Genomic DNA, 19,749 nt, shown 5'->3' on the forward strand with positions numbered 1-19,749 from the left:
GCTTTATTGTCTAATGAATTGACCTAATTTAAGTACAAATATTGGATTGTCTAATAGAAGAAATGTAATTCTTCTTGTTTTCCATGAGGCATCCATCTCCTTCTTTAGACTGTGGCTAAGTACCACCTCCTTTAAAAACTATACCAAATTTAACTTCGCAATTATCTAAAATGCATCGCCACTATATAACTCAAAACATTCCCATGATTATTGTATTTTTATAGTTTTATTCAGTGTGTGATATTTATATTGTAAAATCATTAACATAATATCTTACAACTCCTGATATGCCTCCACCATAAACTTACCTCCATCTTAATGTTTGATGCCATCATATACCCAGGTACTAAAGCTTAAAACCTGGGGACCATTTTTTTGGCTCTTCCCTTTACATCATCCAAAACCTCAGCAAGTTCTATTACTTCTACTTCCAAATATATTTTGGATCTGTCCCTTCTCATGTTTCTATGGCCAACATCACCACCTATTCTAAACCACTACCATTTTTTTGCCTGGATATCTTCAATGGCCCGCTTCATGATGCTCCTGCTTTTGTCCCCTTTGTAGTTCATCCTCTACACAAACAGTGGAGTGAGCTTTTAAAAATGTTTATCAGACAAACTTCCCCAATTGAAAACTCTTCTATGACTTCCCATTGTACTCAGAGTAAAATTCAAAATCTTTACTGTGACCTGTAAGATACCAGAAGAGTTGTCTATGACCACTAGTTTGCTTCTAATTATGGGTCCAAAGGCTACATAAGCCTTCTTTTCTGTTCACAAAACAAGTGCTGCCTGTGCAAAGCCTTTACCTTTAGTGTCCCATCTCCATAAAATATCATTCCTATAGTTCACACTGGCTTCTCATCCTTCAGGGCTCCCCCTAAAAGTCACTTCTTCAGAGAGATAGTCCATGTCCAATTAGCAATTAGGTGTTCTCTATAACACCTCACAGTTTATTTTTCTTTTTCACTCTGTAGATGTTTTAAGTATTTATTTGTTTACTTGTTTATATCAAATTTCCTGTCCTTAATACATGCTCTACAAGGGAAGAAACTCGTCAGTATATTTCACTGTTTTATCCTCAGTGATTAGTATAAATCGGTTTCATAAAATAAGCTCTCAATAAATATGTATTTAATAAATGAATCAACATATATTTTTGTTCCACATATGCTCGTAAAGAATAGGAACTGGCTTATTATTCAGCACTCGAAGGGTACATATAGTGCCACTCATATAAAAATACATGCTAATTAATGAACTGACGTAAGGATCTCTCACTGAAGTTGTCTGGGCGAAACATAAGGCCTAATTTTCAAAGCTCACTCCATTTCTTTGCTCTGCTGTTCCTTTTTTTTTTTTTTTTTTGAAAATCATTGCAAGTATATGTTTTCTGCTGTTACAAAATGGCTTACAATGTAGTTTGAGAAATGAAGAACTACCTTATCTAAATCCTTCTTAATCTTCCTATGTGGTTAAAATGAAGTAAGTATTATTAATATCCTACACTTGAAGAAGGGATTAAGAAACTATTTATTGGGGGCGCCTGGGTGGCTCAGTCAGTTAAGCATCTGACTTCAGCTTAGGTCATGATCTCGCAGTTTGTGAGTTCAAGCCCCACATCGGGTTCTGTGCCTACAGCTGGAGCCTGGAGCCTGCTTCAAATTCTGTGTCTTCCTCTCTCTCTGACCCTCCCCTCCCCTCCCCTGCTCTCTCTCTCTCTCTCTCTCTCTCTCTTGCTCTCAAAAATAAATAAACATTAAAAATTTTTAAAAAAGAACCTGTTTATTAGATGTAGTAGGTAAAAATATAATAAAATCACCAATTTCTTTTTTCTCTCACCCTTGATCAGAAGGTATGAGGCTCAAAAGAGACATTCTTTCTCAGGCTGACCACAGTCAGCTTTATGTGCAATGACAGCAATTACGCCTGGACCCTACTTAAGTGCTTTGTGCATTTATAGAAAGCATATTGTAAGAGTGTGAATTTGATTCCACAGCAGAGCAGAAGGGACATGGCCTTTGGCAGCACTCTCCCACCATCCACCACTCCTACCTCCACCCCACGCATTAATATTCCTGAGCATCAAAGACTGACCCACTCTTTACCCACCCTTCCTCATTAGGAGTGAGGGCATACCTCTTCCTGACATATTTCACTGTATCAGAGGAGTCTAAGACCCTATCCGAGGAGTCAGGGAAGGGGTATCTTTCCTATTAGTTCATCTGTCCTAATTTACTTTGTAAGATACAATTTGACTACTTACAGAATTTAAAACCTTCTCTGACACAATTGAATTATCTAACACATTTCTCTCAGATTTATAATAAGTTTTGAGCAAAAACATACTTGCTATCTAAGACCCAAACAAACTGTGGTAGGCAGCTTCTGACCTGGCTCCAATGATTCCCTACCTCCTGGCATTCCCACCCCTGTGTAATCACTTCCATGGAGTGTGAGTTGGACCTAGTGGCTTTCTTTTTTTAATGAACAGAGTACTGCAAAGGTTATGAGATATCACCTGCATGATCAGATTACAAAAGATGGTAAACTTTTGTTCTCTTTCTCACTCTTTCTGGTTCCTCTCATATGCTTGTTTTGTTGAGAGGTTTACATGGCAAGAAACTTAGGGTAGAAACAGACAGTGATGAACCAGTCCACTAGCTCATAAGAGATGGGGTAAGTGGGCTTGGAAGGTGATCTTTCTCCAGCTGAGCATTCAGATAAGACCAAAGACCTAGTTTGATTACAACCTGTGAGAAACCCTTAAAGCACAGGGGTTCAGTAAGCTATGCTCAGATTCTTGACCCACAAAGTCATCAGACAATAAATGGGTGCTATTTTAAGCTGATAAATTTGGTGGTAAGTTGATTCATAGCAATAGATAACTAGTATATATAAATAATATGATGTTTGACTTTTTTTCAGGGGGAGAAAAATATAATATTCTATAGAAAAAGCTTCAAGCATGGTTACAATGTCATAAAGAGGAATTCAAGAAATATTTTATAACAATATATGCAATTCAAAGAAGCAGGTATGATTGAGATGAAGGGATAGGATGGAGAATAATGGGCACTGTGTGCAGGGACAGAAGCAGCTATGAAGATTTCCTTTCCCGCAGATATTCACTAAGTACCGGTTGATATGCTACAAATGCTATTTCCCTTTCCACTCCTACCTTCTCTGCTATCCTGCCTGTCTACTGCATTCCCTATCTTATGAACCCCTGATGGTTCCAAGCAGTCTTTTCTGCACTAATTAGCCCTAGTGACCTTTTGTTTTCCAGGCATTCAAATGATGAGGCTGTGCACACATCATCTGTAATTTGGTCCAAATGAGGTTGAGAGGAGCATGGATATCTTTCCAAGGGGAAAAGGGGGAATTAGGTCACCGCTTAGATGTCCATGATGAAAGTTCTGTTAGTTTTGTCAGTCACTTGTGCTTAGCCCTGCTTTCGAGTTGCTATGTTAGAAACATGTAAGAAATGACTCCTTCTCTGAAAAGTTTATTTGCTGATTTCTCTTCCTCAGAGGAAGGGACTGACAAAGAAAAGTTAAATCTGGCTAGGATCTTCTCAGAGGTCGACTAGAAGTACACTAGAATGCTATCAGGGTAATTTAAGATGTACCATACTTGGCCAAATAAATCAGTAAATGGATTTTGAAGATGCTACACAGGCATACTTAATGGATAAGTCAGATATACGATGCTTTGTGTCACTTCAATTTCTACCATGCTTGTCTGATACTCCTCCCTCCTCCATGTCTTTTCAAGGGTAGGGAGTTTCCAAAGAGCCTGAAATACAAGTGAAAGTTTTAACTTGCAAAGGACACAGGGACTTTACCAAGGAGTCTGACTTTTCAAAGACTGGGTCAATTTGCAAGATCCATTGTCCTCAAAGCAGAGAAGTCAAAAGGACCCAAGTTTGCAGAGTTCTGATCTCCACTCTGATACTGATTTTTTTTTTACATGGCCTGTGGCCAGATGTTGAACCTCCCATGGTTTCTTTTCTTACTTATCTGTGAAATGGAGATGAAAATTCTGAACCTCAAAGTGATTCGGTGGGAATTAAATAATAGCTTAAAGCCCTTTGAAAGGGTGAAGTGATAAGTGTTTCCTTTTAGCTTCTATCAGATGTTATACAATTTTCCACTTAGGTGAAAATTAACTTCAAACATATCAAACTTCAGTTTTGACCTAATCACCTGTTGTGGTCGGTTCTAAAAACTCAATTGTGGGATGTCTGAAATAGCAAATGTGAGTGGCCACATTGAAAGCTCATATCCAGAGTAGCCTAGGATAAAACCATGCCTTTGATGACATCCTCCCCCATAGACCTTTGACAACTCCTGTCCTTCTCAGCAGATGGTATTTGGAGTCTCACCAAAATTTAAAATATTATCCTTCTTGTGATTAATTGGTTCTAGACAAATATAGAATATTAATTTTGAAATTCCATTAACATAAGAAAGAGCAAGTATGTTTTCAGTTAGAATTTTTTCCTTCAAATAATTGTTATATTTACAGTGTTGAATAATTCCTGCTCAGCAGGCCGAGTAAATTCTTTAGATGCTAGAAAGCAACCCACAGGCAAATTCACAAAAGAGCGAGGAAGACTTGGAGAGCAAGGTCAAGTTCTGGCACGTCACAAAAGCAGTAGAGCACAGTAGGTCAGCATTTGGACTCCAGAATGAAACTTGAGCTCAAACCTCAGATCATTCAGGTACAGGCAGTGTATACTTGGACAAAGGAAACTAATAGTTTTATTTCATTTTCTAAAGAGTTTCTGAGGCCAACGAACATGCTTTATTTGCTATCATATCTGAAACACTTGGCACATAGTTTGGGCTCGCTAAGTATTTGCAGAATAGATTAGATTAAGAAAGTAAGAACTGTACTGCTTCACAATATTGTTAGAATAAAGTGGAGTAATTTGTACTCCCAGGAAAGTCATCCTAAAGTGACCCCACATTGAGAACCAGAAAAGGGAAAGATGGCTGTCCAAGTGTTTCCTATGGGCAGTTTTGTAAGAATTTACTTTATCCGGATTTAGAAGACGTTTCTATTCAGAAAGCCCAGCAAAAGATGCAGAATTGCTGCTGAAGAAATCATGTGCCCTGTTAGAGGACACCACAGTGGTTCCTTTCAAGCCAATTTGCTTAGGGAAGTACAAATCTCTTCTTGCACAGGAGCAGAATTACATTATCTTTGGCCTCACACAAGCTTAAGCATTTGCCAACGCTGCCCAAAGCCCTCTGCTGGCTTATTCCTTTGATCATGGAGAATGAGTTCAATGTGCCTACCATGCCGATGTAATATAACGTGCAATTGACTTTTATTGTTCAAAGGGACTCCAGCTTTCAGCCTGAGAATGAGCTGGGTTGGAAAGGACAGTGTCATCTGGAAAACAAACTCAAAGCTATTATGCTGTGGCTGATATAAAAAGTGAACTTAGAATTTTTACATATTAATGCTGAAGATTATGCCAAATCTTCTAATCCTAAATTTGTCCTGTACCAAGAATTGGACAGTCCTGTTTTTCTTCAATCCATTAAAATTTTTTTTTTTAATGTTTATTTATTTTTGAGAGACAGAGAGAACAGAGCATGAGCAGGGGAGGGGCAGAGAGAGAGGAACACAGAATCCAAAGCAGGCTCCAGGCTCTGAGCTGTCAGCACAGAGTCAACACGGGGCTTGAACTCACTGAGCCTGAGATCATGACCTGAGCCTAAGTTGGATGCTCAACTGACTGAGTCACCCAGACACCCCTTCTTTAATTCATTTTTTAAGCTATTGTTTAATTTTTCATCCAAATGTCCAGTGATTTGTTATCAGATTTGTATTTTGTCTCTGTAATGCCTTTGGGAAAAAATTGCCTGAAAATACAGATGCAGTTTTAAATACAAGAGCCTATATATATATGTATATATATATGTATATATATGTATATATATATATACACAAAGACCTACTTATATACAAAGAGCAGTGTGAGATAATAAATGTAGCAAAACGTTGCAGTGGGCAGTCAAGAGACCTGGGCTTGAGTTCTTGCACCCCATCTCCAGCAAGGGGCCTTCAGGAAGTTTATTACATTTTTTTGGATGTTGGTTTCCTCATGGGAAACATGAAAAGGCTATGCTACCAGGTCTCTAAGTTAACCAGGTTATTGCTACTGTTCCCTCCAAGATGTTCCTATAAACCCTCACTTACCAAGGGGACATTTGCTTTATCCTCTAAAAATGATTTTCCAGGGAAGTTTATATTTCATCTTCATGCTCATTCCTGAAGCAGCACAATTTAGGAATGGAATTCCTGCTGTCTTCCTAAAAGATGAGGTAGTAACACAGCAAGTACCTGAAGAAAGAAAACCAAAAATGTGTGAAGGAGGTGGCCAGAAAGAAACTGCCTGATGTTCTAGGGCTATAAAGTGATCTTTTAAGTTTTCCTATGGTGAATTCTAATTAGTTCCTCATACAGTTTATTCCCTATTGTCAAGGATCTTGCCTCTGAATAGGAGCAACATAGAATGTCAAGGATACTAGGGTTTTAAGTCCCACAACTGCCACTTACTAGCTGCATGACTGACCTCATCTGAAAAGAGAACGTGAGGGTTCTACCTTACTGGGTTCCTGTGAAGGTTGGAAGTGGCATTTTACACAGAAGTGCTTACACAGTACCCAGCTCACAAGAAATGGCTAATACATTTGAATCCAAATTGAGTGCATTCTGCTTCTATTACCACATGTAAACTGCAACTTGTACCTTAAGAGTTTCTGGCAGCATTGATCTAATTGGAAGAAGAGGAAACAAGTTCAGTCTCTGTCCCACAGTCCTTTTGTGAATAATAGTGAATAATCTTTTCTTCCCAGCAAGTATTGGCAATTCTATAGCAGGAGTGGGACAGAGACAGGGGAATAATTCTGACATCTGAAGTTCTGAAGTTAAATTTCCAGACATGAAAGGCTAGGAATATTTGCCTAGATTTTCCTAAAGATAGTATTAATGATGTTCCTAGATATACAGATCATAAATCTAGGATTTATGGCAGTAAAAAGAATTTTAAATTTTTTCATAACAGTTCTGATGAGACTGTAGTGAATCTCAAATAAGCCATTCTGAACCTTATCACATACTGCTGTGGAATTGCACTAGAATAAAGAAAACTTTCTCATTTTCAGATCTTGATTTTTTTCTAAGATTATTTATTATACAATATTTGTAGTCTTTGTGATTGTCTCTTCAAATTCTGGTAGACTTATTGTATCTTCAGACAATTTCAAAGTATGTCATATTTTGTGTGTAAACAATGTTTTGATGTATGTATTCAGCTTTGTAACTTAAGACAGGTTGACAATGGTTAGTCTAATCCTCAAAAGCTTTCAAGTTTATTATTGTTCAAAGCATTATTAGATATTTTTTTCAATTATCCAAGTAAGTAGGGAGTGGCATGCTTGTGAAATTAGAAGTTAACATAGAGCAAAATACTAGACCTTTAGTGTGACTGTCTAAACCAAGTAGCCCCAGGTGAGACTGATGGAGGACAGTTGGTAGCTACAGGCAGCAATTGCTATCTGTGAGTTCCAATATGGGGTGGTCAGAATAGGTTAACAGAATACAGAGTCTGGGAGCAAAGAAATAAACAATATTAAAAAATGGAGATAGACAACTTTGGTTCATGCGACAGCTATTCTGGCTTCTCAAAGACACATACGGCTCACTTCTTGTGTTACCAAGAATTGATATCAAATGGTTCAACAGAAGTCATGACCTGAGAACTCAAATTCTGTAGACTCTGCAGATGCAGACTTGTCTGAGCATGTTTAAAATAATTATTTAAGTGGATCCACCAAAGCTCTGTGGACATAAACAATCAAGCGGCTTTATGGGGAATAAGTTATCCTAAGGGAAAAGAGTACAAAACACACATTTGACTTACTGTCAGTGGTTTCTGATTGAGACAGAAGGTCAATTTTGAAAGTGAATGATACACTCAACTCAAGTTGACCCTCAAGATAGTTCCTGTGACTCATTACTCAGAGTTATGAAAAGAGACTGCCACAAGAAATAAAAGAGAGGGAGAGAATTCTAAAATGAAAGGTCCAGTACATAAAAATATTTACAGGAAATAGGGAGTACAAGAGCAGCAGGGCTTTGTGAGCTTGTTGAATGAAAAGGAAGATCGTTTTCCTCAGTTTAGCATGAGAGGATGTAAGCAGTAAGAGATTGAAAAGTACATCATTCTTTGGAATAGAAGCAAGGCAGAAGATCTTGTGTATACAGGTAGAAACATTCCCTAGAGAGCTCAGAAGGAATAAACCACATGCCAATATCAGAAACAAAATAGCAGTACTGGGAACACTACCAGTGGGTGGGTTGGCCTAGCATATGAAAGACTGAATTGGTCAGTCAAGTCTTTTTCCTTTGCAAGTAGCAGACATCCATTCAGATAAGCATAATGGAGGAGAGGCATGAAACTTAGAGGCAGGAAGGGCCACCAACATTTCCTAGATTGAGGAAATTAAAGACCTCAGAAGGTGGTTTTCCTCTGTTTCACATTTCTTCTTCTTACTATACCTTTCTATTTTCTCTGCAAACTGGCCACTTCTAGTTCACCAAGAGTATTGTGGAAAATGACTACCACCTTGCTGTTTCACATCAATTTCTAGTTCTAGAGCCTTAATGCACCAACCAGCATCCCAGTCTCCCGAATAAAAAATTCTGTGAGAGAAAATCTAATTGTGAGTACAGATACTCCAACAAATATCCACCACACAGATATTTCCTATACTGGTTTTTTGGAATACCAGTTTGGAGAAAACTATGGGGGAGGGGAGGGATTAGAGGTTTTGCCCTTCTGTTGGAGATGTCTAAGACTAAAACTAATTCATGAGATACTCTTGTGTGTTCTAGAATGACAATGCCTCAGAAATATGTGCCACCAAATAAGGTCCAGTAGAGGTAGAAATATCATTAAAATTTTTCATTTTTATATCATGAGTCAAAGAAGAGATTTGATACCACTATTGCAAAAGTCTATTATTCACACATTAAAAGGTTAAAGAAGGGAAAGAATATCAGATTCAACACTAAGTAATTGTGCCATGGTCCACTTGTATCTAAGTCATTCATAATCAAAGGGCTGTTCTACTTACATTTCACCAGCTCTCCCATATTTTAGACACAAGCTTCACTGTCTTTTTTATGTCAAACATTATAAATGTAATAGACCAAAAGGTTGTCTACCATGGCCATTCCAGCAGCAGCAAGAAAAGTTTCACGTTTTAAGTTTTGAGAATATGTATTACAAAAGTATTCCATAAAATCAGTCTCAGGGTTTTTTTTTGCCAGATTTACTTTTCATTTGAATCAAGCCATGATAAACACGATGAAAGTATCCTCAAATCATAGAATACTATCTTGGAAATGACTGGAAAGATCATCTCTTCATGAGATCGCCAAACTCGTTCAAATATGAGGGCCACTTTCTAAGATCGAAACAGAAAACCTGTAGATAGGCAGGTGCTGATAGTTTCATTTTACATTATGACAAATAGCTACTATAAAATGAGAAAGCCTTTTTGAAAATTTTTATATTAAATACACTTTAATGTGTATGCTTATGTGTAAATCATTAGACCACCTATAAATAAAACTTGGTGCCTACTTGTAATTTAGATCTTGTAAAAATAAGGGTTGCAAACAACCCTCAGGAACCCATGGCCCACAGGTTAGTAATCACTGTTTTATTTCACAACCACATTTAAAAAATGTACAGAAAACTGAGTGATTTTCCCGAGGTCAAAAATTTAGATTATCAGTGGGAGAATGAAGACTGAAATTTGATTCAAAGGGCAAGGATATTAAGATTTTTCTTTCTGAATCAAAGAATAAAGTACTTTATTCTTTTTATCTTTAAATATCACTACTTAGCTTGCATTATATGTATGTGTGTGTGTGTGTGTGTGTATATACACACACACATATATAATATGTATTTCAAATATAGATATTTTAAAGATATATGCATATCATACATAGCTTATGGGAAAAATAAATAATGAGATATATATGAGATATGTGTGTGTGTATATATGCACATATATATGTGTGTGTATATATATACATATATGAGTGTGTGTGTGTATACACACACACACACACACACACACACAATCCACAATTCAAAGTATCATTACCATTTTCCACTGAACAATGTCTAGGTACTCTGGTAACAAAATGGTTGCATGAATAAAACCTCAAACTTTAGAAAGTTTTCCTCTGACTTGTGTGGGAACGTTTTGAAAACTGAACTTACTCCAAAGAGACAGCTACCATTGTCAATGTGTTTCAACATATTTCTTCTTCACTTTATTTTTCTGTCTAGTCGATAACATTAAAAACATTTTACCGAAAGTATAAGGAGGAACTAAAAATTTACACATGGGGGATCCTGGGTGGCTCAGTCAAGTAGGTTAGGTGTACGGTGCTTGATTTGGCTCAGGTCATGATCTCATGGTTTCGTGAGTTCAAGCCCCATGTTGGGTGCTATGCACTGAGTGCATGGAGCCTCCTTGGGACTCTCCCTCTCTCCTTCTCTCTTTGCCTTTTGCCCACTCACATTCTCTGTCTCTCAAACTAAATAAACAAACTTAAACAAAATAATAACATGCACCCTCATCACAACCCCAAAGACATGAATAGGCAGCTAAGAAGGCAAAAGTGCCTTCCTCTGTAGCCTAAGTTTTATGCCAGTCTCTAAAATGGTGGTGAGTCACTACACTTTGGACAGATTTATTTGGGGGCCCCTCCAAACCTCAACCACTAGACACATCCCCAAATTCAGCTACCACATCTCTGGCCTCTGCTTAGAGAAAAGAAATGCCTCAGCCCAAAATAGGTATTTTTTTTCTTCCTAGTATTTACTGTCAGAGCACCTACACGCTGATAAAACAGAACTATGATATATAATTTACTTCTGTAATATAAATGATTACCCAAATGGGGTAGCTAGGATTTTTATCCCTCCTTCCAAAATGAAAATCAACATCTTGCCCCAATATTTTTAGCTCCACTTTCCTATTTGGAACCAATTTTGCAAACGTGCACATCATCATAGTCATTTACTTCAGCCATTTGGTGAGCTGCATTAATTTCTGCAGCTTCTTTTAAAAGATAAACCACATTACGGGGCGCCTGGGTGGCGCAGTCAGTTAAGCGTCCGACTTCAGCCAGGTCACGATCTCGCGGTCCGTGAGTTCGAGCCCCGCGTCAGGCTCTGGGCTGATGGCTCGGAGCCTGGAGCCTGTTTCCGATTCTGTGTCTCCCTCTCTCTCTGCCCCTCCCCCGTTCATGCTCTGTCTCTCTCTGTCCCAAAAATAAATAAAAAACGTTGAAAAAAAAAAAAAAGATAAACCACATTTAATGGCCATGCTAAATATTATAAAGCCTTCAGACATCTGAAGGACAGCATGGTAAGTCTCCAGTAGATTGAAGAGGACATTCATGTCCCATTTATAAAGATTCCTAATGCATTCTTCATTATCATTCCAGTCACTCATTGAGTTCCATTATAACTTATATTGATTCTATTTCCAGAGAGAGTCTAGGGATGAGACAAAGAAGTAATTAAGTAGTTTTTCAAAGGATAACCACTGCCACCTAAAATCATTAAAGGAAAATAAAATACCTACCATCCTCTACCATATCAGAACGAATTCATAACTGCTTAAAGAGTCAACTTTCTGAAACATTAAAATCTAGAAAATTTGGAGAATTTGGAAACATAGCTAACTGAAACTGACTGGTTTTATGAAAGCCTATGGATAGTCATGATTTGGTGTGAATTCACATCTGTCTTGGTTATCAGCTATGTTCCTGAATAGCTGCAGCTCTGTGCCACATCCTTGAAAATGTGTGCTTTAAAAATTAATGTCCTATATAAATACTATATGCACTTTGGGCATATTCCTATGTTAGGGCATTGCTTTGTGGAAAACAGATGTTAGTTTTAAAGCAATCAAATAAGGTCAATGCAGGGGGCCAGAAGAAAACAGCTCTGCCTAGAAGAAATGGTGAGATGGGCAGTATCTGTTTTAAATAGAAAATTTAAATATGACCCTTGCCTCTAGTACTTTAATTCAAGTAATTGATGTGCTATGCATATGGCAATGAAATGTATAAACAGGAGCAGTAAAAATTTACAAGCTGTTAAAAATGTGTGTAGTCAGATAAGTTAAAAATTATCCATCCTTTGTAATTCTACAAGAGAACCTACCTGACCCAGAAGCAAACAGGCTCAAAGGAAGTCATATATGATCCTTAGCAAATTAAGTATGGTTGGTTATCTCTAAGTGGTGGGTTGAGGTATTTCCCATAAATGTGAGTAGTAATTTACAAAACTGATAACATACTGGGTTTTGTTTGTTTGTTTGTTTCTTTTTTTTTTTTTTTTTTTACAAAAGAGGATGGTGGGTCTCTTTATCTAATCAGGATTGAAGGCAAACTTAGTGTTCAATCAAGCTATTCATGCTTTAATCCCAAGGATATTTTAACTGAAAAGAATCTCTTAGGTGATTGGTTCAGTGATTTTTAAACTATATTTTTGAATGTGCGTCAGAGGCCCTGGGGGCAAGAACAGGGAAGTGCAGGTAGTTAGAATAGATAAGTTCCCCAAACTATCATTCAAACCATAGCAGTCACCCCAACAGCAGGCTTCTGTACAAGATAATAAGGAAAAAATGCTGATGCTGAAAACAAGTTTGAAAATCCATTTTTATTATCTTACAGATGAAATCTTTTGGTTCTGGGGGAAAGAGTTTGCTCAGGCCTATTAAGTTATTAGAAATAGGATCAGAAACTGAATCCAATCCTAGGTCACACAGATAACTGAGATATTTGAAGATATGCATGTGACCCTTCATGGTCTGATGATCTTCATTTGTAGGATATAGTGACTCCCACCCAAATCCTCCCGTTGCTCAGTGTTCTTCGTTTTATTTAAAATTTTGTTCTGTGAGTAATTTTAATCTCATATTGTTACAGAAAAGATTGAATTCTGCCTGATAAATTTACATTCACAATTTATGTGGTTAATTTCACAAATTTTGGCAATTATGTCACATTTCCAGACTTAATCTCGCTCTCTCTCCCTGTCTGTCTCCCCTTCTGTCTCTCTCTCTCTCACACACACACTCACATACTTTATAATTTCATAACTCTCCCATGCTGCTTTCAAATTATGATGATAGCATACTAATCTGAATAAGAAATTAATATACTGCAATGTTGGAGAGTATGGGCACTTACATGGAAAGCATTTGCACACTTTCTCCTTAGAGTCCCCTGAGAGTGACCTAAAATACCTTAAGGAAATCACCCTGCTCCAGGATCCTACCCCAGTCTTGAAGTGTCAAAATATTATATCAATTTTAGGTCTGTCTTTCCAGTATGGGCTCATATTAACCAAACTCAAATGAAAAATAAATTTTCTGGAGTTTAAACAATGGAATCTACATAGCCAGCCTGTATTTCTAGCATGCAAACTCACTAAGCAGTGTAGACTTCTCCTAAGCCTAATAATAATCAGTTTGCCATCTTATTAATTGAAATCAGGCAAAACAAACTGGCTTGCAGGCAGACTCATATTTTCGTATTCTATGAAACATGGCTACAAAGTGGACACTCTGCAGATGCAGGCCTATGAGTCTTCTTTCATATCGTTCTTGTTACCTTTTCATGGAATTTCCTCTACGTATTCATCTTGCCTGTACAATAGTGCAGTGGCAAGGATTGCGTCAAGTCCGGTCCTCAGCCACAGACCTCACAGTATCTCAATAAGCGTGTACTCAGTCCATGTCACTAAATGAGGCAGTGGTAGAAAAGTTGATTTGAAAGCTAGAATGGTTAAAAATAAATGGGGTGTCAGATTGAGTGACAGAAGGGTGAGAGACTGAAAATTCATTGTGCTTATGCATTCCAGGACATAACTAAGAATTTTTGAATCTTGGGCAAAAAAGTTATTCTTCAGTCATGTTTACTTCATATCCACGGCCAAAATCTAGATCACAGGAGTACTGTGGCATTTTAAGGTTGGGGTATGTGCTAAGTATTTTCTTCCTGTACCTCCATATCTGTTCTCTGCTATACAGTGCCAAGGCGTTGGGGAGCACAAGCAGGAGATTGGAGGAAGGGAGAGGAGTGAGGCTGTTGTATTTATTCCTGAGCTCTGTTGGGGTAGGAGCCTGGACTGGCTGTGTCTCATTGCCAAAGGTCTCATTTCCTGTCAGGGCACCCTCTCTCTACACACATTTGTCTGTTTCCAGGTTCTGGCAAATACACTCTTTTTTCCTATTTAGGGGGAACGTCACCCTTCCCTTACCGGCTTACTGGGTACTTCCTATTCCTTGTTGTTCTCTATTACCTGCACACACCTTTACAAATAGATTGTTTTAAAACGCTTTTCAAAGAACTCAGTTCCTGTATGCCATCAGTGACCTGCTGGGACCCCAACCCATTGTGGGATCAGGAAATAATTGCATAAAATGTCTTACATGTAGGAAATGGTCTTTACAACTCTGGCCATTTCCTTAGTATGGCCCGTCAGATATTCAAGTTTTGGGGAATTGTTTTGTATAGTATTTTGTACTTTTGGAAACTGTGACCCATTTTCTCACTATTGAACTTTGAAATTTGGAGAAATGGGACATACTGGGTATGAATTATAAATTTGTTAGGGACAATATCCAGGGCATTACTTTAAAATATAACAACTCAGGCCTGGAAATATCTGACAAAGGATGAGGATGTCTTGGTAAAGGATTACAATAAAAAGTAACTTTTTCATTTAAAAAATAAAAAAGGGGCACCTGGGTGGCCCCATCAGTTAAGCATCCAATTCTTGATTGTGACTCAGGTCATGATTTCACAGTTCGTGAGTCAGAGCCCCACTTCAGTCTCTGTGCCAAGATTATGGAACCTGCTTGGGATTCTCTCTCTTTCCCTCTTTCTCTGCCCCTCCCCCACTCTCTCTCTCTCAAAATAAATAAACATTTAAAAAAGTAACTTTTTTGCTCAGTTACCTCACAATATCCCCTAAAACTGAAATAGTCTTTTGTTCACTAAAGATCCCCCCACAAAGGCTTAGGAGAAGTTGAAACTTTATATCTAGCACAAAAACTGCCTGGTTATGTTTTCCTATGGACCATAATTAAACTTTAGTATATTCAGAAATTAATGCAATCCTTAACGCCATTTTATTTATGTTTTTGTAATAATTAAGTACATAAACATTAGATACTACCACAAATCAATTAGAGTTATTGTACATGGTTGTGTTTGAAGAAGTTTCTAAAATTAAATATTATTTGGTGCTATATTAAAATAGAGTAAAATTGGGTATTGTTTCTTTAGAGAAAGCTTTGACTTTCTCTAGTCTCTCCAAGGCAAATTGGCATCAAGTTGCAAATTGGGTTGTGTTTTACAACAGGGGCCTACTATTTTTTTTTTTTATTTTTTTTTTATTTTTTATTTATTTATTTATTTTATTTTATTTTTTTTATTTTTTAATTTTTTAATATATGAAATTTACTGTCAAATTGGTTTCCATACAACACCCAGTGCTCATCCCAAAAGGTGCCCTCCTCAATACCCATCACCCACCCTGCCCTCCCTCCCACCCCCCATCAACCCTCAGTTTGTTCTCAGCTTTTAACAGTCTCTTATGCTTTGGCTCTCTCCCACTCTAACCTCTTTTTTTTTTTTTTTTTTTTTCTTCTTTCCTTCCCCTCCCCCATGGGTTTCTGTTATGTTTCTCAGGATCCACATAAGAGTGAAACCATATGGTATCTGTCTTTCTCTGTATGGCTCAGGGGCCTACTATTGTCCCAAATTCTGGCATACGTTCTGAAAAAGAATTTTTGCCACTCTGGCAACAATTGAAATCTAGGGAGTAAAAGAACACTTGCTTAGAATGCTGAAATTACTAATCCTGCAATCTCAGCACCAGAGAACTGTCTACAATAGAGCAATCTGATGTTTCATTTGTTCCCCCCTCTCCCCCCCGCCCCAGTATGGAAAGAAGGAAGAGAAATCTAAGTACATGCAGTGGAATAAAAATGGAATAAAAGCAGATGGAAAATTTCAAAAGGTTAAATAATAGAATCCAAAGTGTGTAGTTTAAACAAATTATGGAAATAATAGGACTGTTACATTCAGTAGGAATAAAACCTTACCCTTCTAACAGCCTAGGGTATAGATTCCACAGTGAAGAATGATCTATTTTTTTTTTTAACAGAAAAGAGAGTTTGGTTTTCAAAAATGAAAAAAAAATCACTGTAAATACAAGTAAATAAGATCATTTAGAGAAAAAAGTCCTGTATTTCACTCTGTTATGTATTATATGTGGAACTTTATCAACTCTTGGATCACATATACAATGAAACCAAAGACAAACCCAATTATAAGATTCTTATGAAAATCTATACATTGAAAAAATAGCTTCTTGGGAAAGATCAAAGCTTTTTCCCTAACTAAACTCTTTACTGAACCTCCCTCTTTTCTTCTCCAAGGGGAGGGAAAGGAAGGAAGGGAGGAAGGGGTGTGTGTACACACACACACACACACACACACACACACACACACTCACTCACCTATTCATACCCATTCACTTACTCATTCCATTCTCCTCACTCTCTCAACTGGCATCTGATCCCAAGAGCTATTACCCTGACCTGAAAGGGCCTGAAGCAGAGGACCCAAGCTAGTTCCCACCATACACTGCCAACAGACAGGTTGTCCTGGCACCACTGCCCTTTCCTCACACTGGAGAGGAACAATCTAAAATTCAGATGTAGGCTTTGTGCTGGAAGTATCCAAGGCAAACCTAAGCTCAGGTAACCCAAATTTAGCCCTTGTAGGTAATCCCTCTGTGGAGTTTGAGCATCTCAGTAGGGATTGGTTTTGAAGATTAGAGCCAAAGCCTTAGTGGAAAATAGTGTTACTTTGCCACATTATAGAAAGTTCCATATAGATCCTCAGGGCTTTTGGATATGGTAGTCTCTCCTGTCTTCACACAATCTGAATATTGGTGTGTCCCCTGGCAAAATACAAAAACACTCTCATCTGATTTCTTAGGAGTTATGAAGTCTTCTCTTTCATGAAATGACAGTTTTGGAGAAAAGAAAAACAATTCCCTGGTATAGCTTAATAGCAGGTATGACTAGAATGAGCAAATGCGAATGGCCTGTGCTGTTTCCTGGGCAGTGGTTTTGCTAGATAACAGTTACTATGTCAGCGAGATTTTGTTATCAGAAAGATGTTGAAGTGATACAACAAGGTTCTTCCACTCACTTATTGTTTTTATCACAATAGAATTGCTAATAATGATGTGGCCATGCTCTAGTTCAACGTAGTATAATACAAGCCCATCAAAAGTCCATTCTTTTCCTTGTATTTGACAAAGGTGAAAGGTGGTGCCCTCTCACATTCAAAAACAAAACAATAAAGGTTATTAAATATTTGCCATTGTTTGCATTCAAAACTTTCTAGGGAAAATTAATTTTGGCTATAACTTTATTTCATTTTCCATCTCACACCCTGCAACAAACACAAAAATGTTTAGGCTCTCCTCCTGCTGAACTAATTTCTTTATCCACTGCACTTTTGCTCAGAAAAAAGATTAATAATCATGTTTTCAAAGTGATGTGGCCCACTGTGAAATTTGTTCCCCTGCCATTTCTAAAAAATGTATGCCACAGAAAAGCTTCTGCCAGGCTTACAGCTAATTCAGAAAATAACTATCTTGACACTACAATTCTTGCCTGTGAAAATGAAATGGATAAAAAGGATTGGGTCTTAATGCACACTTAAATGCATTAGCAGCACTAGTAAAACCTGACAGAATTTAAAATATGTTACGTCTGAAATACATTCAAGATGAAAACTTCTCACACTGATTCTATTCTAAGCAACATAGAAAAGCAACTGAATAGTGAATAATGAATTTCAGGAACAAAATCAACATAAAGAACCCTCAAGGTTTCACATTCAACATCCAAGACAAAACAAACTGCATTGTAAATAAAAATAATTCGATACTGTGAATTTCTATGCATAGTTCTAGGAATAGAAAATAATCTAGCTTACTTTTAAGATCATTGAAAGTATACAAATATTATTATCCAGAAAAAAATAGTTACAAAGAGAAAAAATACTTAAGTAATGTGACTGAAAATATTTGTCTTTATTGAAAGCAATGTCAGAATATATCCATTTTCTTCAATATGGCTTGAAGGAGCAAGGCTTTCCTTGCCTAAGAAATGAGATATCTACAATTAACTTGGACAAAGAATGTATGATTTTTAATCCTCTAAAGTATTCTAAATTCTAATATTCTAAAGATGACTCAATTTTACTCATGGGAACATTTTGAGAATGGGGGATCAGAAATATGGTGAGATTTGTTTTAAATCAGCAATCAGAATGGCAAAGCCAACATCCCATATGCTCATTCTGGCAACTCTGATTGCAAAGGCAGAGCCATAGACCCTTGAACAAAATTCAGGAGAAAATCTACTGGTTGTTCAATACCTTTAGCATCAGTCCTCTTGAACACTTTCCCTTGGCACTCTTGGTCTTGATTTCCCTTCAATTATTTGCATCTACTTCTCCTTCTTGGTTTCTTACAAATAATGTTTTGTTGTTGTTCATCCAGCTCTTATATTTTAGCATCCTTTAGAGGTCTAGTCTTTGCCTTGTTTATAATAATGTGAAATTATTTATGCATCTGTCCATTTGATTATGGCTATTTAATATGTAAGCTTCACCAGAGTAGGAACGTGGTTTCTCTTTCCACTTTATATCCCATGTACCAAAGACAGTGCCTGGCATCTTCTGCTGATTCTTTTCTAGGCATTAATATGCTGCTGACCTCATAATCTGCATCTTCATTTTAATCCTCTGTCTAGAACTTTAGATCCATGTATCAGTTGAATATCTCTACCTGGGAATCTTATATTTGTTTTTTGTTTGTTTGCTTGTTTGTTTGCTTTTAATGTTTATTTATTTTGGGGGAGGGCAGAGAGAGAGGGAGAAAGAGAATCCTGAGCAGGCTCCATATCATCAGCATGGGAGCCCGACATGGGGCTTGATCTCATGAACCATGAGATCATGACCTGAGCTGAAATCAACAGTCAGATGCCCAAACAACTGGCTGCTCAGGCACCTCAATCTTATATTTGTTTTAAACATACCACATCCAAAGAGAATGTATTATATTCCACAGTTAGCTCCTCTTTCAATCTTTTGCCTCAAAATCTTCTCTTTTTCGGGGTGCCTGGGTGGCTTGGTCGGTTGAGCGTCCGACTTCGGCTCAGGTCATGATCTCACGGTCCGTGAGTTCGAGCCCCGCGTCGGGCTCTGTGCTGACAGCTCAGAGCCTGGAGCCCGTTTCGGATTCTGTGTCTCCCTCTCTCTCTGCCCCTCCCCTGTTCATGCTCTGTCTCTGTCTCAAAAATAAACGTTAAAAATTAAAAAAAAAAAATCTTCTCTTTTTCCTATATTTCCTTTGATTTCAACATCTTCTGTATCACATAGGCCATAAACTGGAAGTTATTGTAAACTCATTTCATGTATTTCTCTTACAATCAGTTGGTTGCTAAATTATCTTCATTCTGTTATCTAAATCTCTCTCAAAACTCTCATAACTCCTTCAACTACATTGCCATCACAATAGGTCAATCCCTTA

Source organism: Panthera uncia (assembly GCF_023721935.1).
Source record: "Panthera uncia isolate 11264 chromosome A3 unlocalized genomic scaffold, Puncia_PCG_1.0 HiC_scaffold_11, whole genome shotgun sequence".
NCBI lineage: Eukaryota > Metazoa > Chordata > Mammalia > Carnivora > Felidae > Panthera > Panthera uncia.